Source organism: Wolffia australiana, chromosome 5 (genome assembly GCF_029677425.1).
Source record: "Wolffia australiana isolate 7733 chromosome 5, ASM2967742v1".
In the NCBI taxonomy this organism is placed as follows: domain Eukaryota; kingdom Viridiplantae; phylum Streptophyta; class Magnoliopsida; order Alismatales; family Araceae; genus Wolffia; species Wolffia australiana.
This window is the reverse complement of record NC_135839.1, coordinates 14,085,849-14,088,989: the sequence shown is the minus strand read 5'-3', so window position 1 is coordinate 14,088,989 and position 3,141 is coordinate 14,085,849. Positions and strand designations below refer to the sequence as shown.

General features: G+C 42.5%; 1 long non-coding RNA gene across 1 annotated transcript; it reads right to left on the bottom strand.

The window, feature by feature from the left end:
- Positions 1 to 878: 878 nt before the first annotated feature.
- Positions 879 to 1,891, bottom strand: LOC144703673 (uncharacterized). Its single transcript, XR_013581591.1, has 3 exons — positions 1,844 to 1,891; positions 1,139 to 1,256; positions 879 to 1,006 (listed from the first exon to the last, which is right to left on the bottom strand). It is a non-coding gene; the product is annotated as an uncharacterized LOC144703673 (long non-coding RNA).
- Between the last annotated feature and the right edge of the window lie 1,250 nt (positions 1,892 to 3,141).

Below are 3,141 nucleotides of genomic sequence, written 5' to 3'. Positions count from 1 at the left end.
ATAAAACATATTTCATTATGTTCCTCGCGACCTCAAAATTGAGTCACAGAACAACATATAATTCACAAGTCTGCGAAAATGATACGTCCTCATTCACAATTTGATACAAGTGATCCATCATGCTTGCGAGATGTCGGCAAAATTGATATGGCCTCATTGAACGCCAAGCAGTCCACCTCCGGGCCACCTCCGGTCTGTGCTGGGTCAACCTCCAGGCATGGTCGAGCTGCATGCTCCTCGTCATTAGCTCTTTGATAAGCTGATAAGCTGCATGCTCCCTGTCATTTCAATGCCTCCTTCACCGTCCCCTGCTCTCACCCAGCAAGAACATATTTTAAATTCAAATTTCCAATCAAGAATAATGTTTAACTTTATTGAAATGCTGTTTATTAATAATAAACGCATGGTGCAATATAGTTTTTCGTCTCACCTGGCATAGAATGCAGCCCGGCTGTGGGGAACTCCGTCTCCTACGTTGGAGTTTTTTATCTGTGGGGAACAAAGAATCCAGCCAACTCACTTGCTTTTCTTGCCTGAAAATTTTGGTATCAACCGAGATAGGAAATTTGAAATATGTTTTTCAATAAATTCTCAAACGACATAGGTGCATATCTAAAAGCGTTAAATGAAAGAGAATAAAATAAAGGCAGGTTCACATCTGTAGGAGGAAAAATAATGTTCAACTGTAATGCGCCTTGGCCAGATCCTGGGGCTGTAAAATTTCAATAGCAGAACTAAGTTATTGTTCATCGACCAGCTCAGAAATCTGCGACTGGAGAAAATCCTTAGTAACACTGCTCAAATAAAGATGAGATTTCAGAATCTCAATCAGATGTACATCATCAGTCATCTGGGAAAGGCAGGATAAGTTATTCTGAGGTGTTTCTCCTTTTTTGATTGATTCTGCTTTCTTCTGGAGGGCTTGGCGTTCCTCAAGGTAATTTCTAGCAACAACATCTTCAAAGGTGCTCGACAAACCATGGGAGATTTATGATCTTTCTTTTGCCTATATTGCTGCAACTGAATAGAAATGAGGATAAAAAATGAGAAAAATAGCATGAAATATCCGTAAAGAGCAAGAAACTAATGCTTGGAACAATGAAAAAGCAACATGAAAGGGAATTGGGGCAAGAAAAACCTTCTTCCGTCCGGCGGCTAATAGATCCGTCGTGTTCTTCTTTCTTTCCATTAGATCTTGCAGCATAGGCCAAGAGGGAACCGGGGGGTCAACGATTCAATCCTCACAAGAATCTGCTCTACAAAGAGACCCACCAATTAAAGAAGCAAGAAATTGAATCCTGAAGCAGCCTAAATCCATGACGACCGCAAGAGAAAAGGCACAGATCTACCAAGAGAAAAGGCGACGCGGAAAGAAGGCGTCAAACCTAGGACGAATCAAACTAAGAAGCAAATCAGTCAAAGATGAATCTGTTCAACAACAAATCCATCCGCCGGATAATTGTACTGCTTAAAATAAATATTGATTCAAATCACGAGAAACCAAATTTCCAACAGAATTTGACAAAAAAAGCATATGAAAACAAATTCGCTGCGTCTGGAGAATTGATTTCTTGGCAAATTGAAGACAATGCTCCGATCCGCGGGAATTCTTCTTCCTCCCCTTCTCCTTCATGCGAGAGTTCTACAGAGAGAGAGATTGAAATTTGAGATCCAATCAGTCCGCAGTCTACCATCACTCGTGGATCAAAGCAAAAAAGAATCTGCGAGGAAGAAGAATGGAAGATCAAATTTCAATGAACCCTAGAACAGCAAGCTCAAATGAACGAATGGGTATGGAAGAGCATGAATTTAGCTCTCCCATCTCCTCTTTATCCCAAGGCACCTCCGTGGCCCGAGAGCAGGCGTTGATGACGGTGTTGTAGGTGAGGACCGTCGGCGCGACAAAGTAGGGCGGCCGCTTCAGCCGATCGAGGAGGGCGAGGGCGAGGGCATGCTCGCAATGATTCCGGCGCCGATGACATTGATCAGCGCAGAAGCCCCTTCTCCCTCGCGCCCTTTCTTCCTCCTTCTCCACCGTCTCCTTCTCCTTCGTCGCCTTTCTCAGCTCTCGCCCGGGTGACTCACATTGGGCGGGCTAAAATCTTTCTTTCTTCAAATCGCGCTGTGACATGGAATCCACGTGGCTGCCACGTGGATTCCGCCTAGGTGGACTCCGCCGGAACTCCACCTGGTAGCCACGTAGACTCCACGTCACAGGCTGCGGACCAAATGGGACTTCGGGCTGTGTCGCGGCAAAAAAAAAGTAAGGGCTGTAACTCGAATTTTTGAAAAAGTTCGGGCCACACCATGATATAACCCCATAAAACTATACCGCACAAATATCCTGCTGATCCTAAATTAGAAAGCTCTTTAAATTCAAGAAATCCCCATAGTTATCAATAAAAAAATCCCATATCAATAGATCTCGACATATTGGCAACGAGGCCTGTTTTGTGTCTTGGTATATCCATCTCAACAGTTCGACAGATCACAACAGGTAGTAATCTTCTCAGCATATTATTTAACGCAAAAAATCTGTGCTTAAATTCCCCTTGCCCAATAACCCAGAAATTGTTGGCTGATGTGGAAGGCGAAGGATGGGGCACCAACTCTATTTGCCAAAGTTTTGTGGCACCAACCCTTCTCCGTTGCTGTCGGCATCAGTAGGCCTTTTAACTGTTCCCATGCGTATTACCCTTTTTCAATTGGAATGGCCCACGGATTGACATGTAGTCCCTGCTGATCTTGATGTTTTAGTTGTCCTGTCGTGTTGAATGGTTAATCGTGGCTATGTTGAGGTTAGGGATCGTCAAACATTATCCCTCACATCACACCTCACCGTGGTGTAAACATCCGGGATACTAAAATCAAATTTCTCAAAAATAAATATCGGGGATACCAAAACTATAGAAGTCAAATTTCTCAAAAACATATATTGGGGATACCAAAACTATTGAAGTCAAATTTCTCAAAAAGAAATATTGGGGATACCAAAATCAAATATATTTTCTTTAGCTCTCCAAAATTTCTCAACCATTTACGCTTAATGTGTAATATTCATCTTCTTCAATCATGATATTTCCTACAGTTTATCCATGATGGGCCTAAATATATTTGTAAAACTTCAAAATTGCTAAAAAG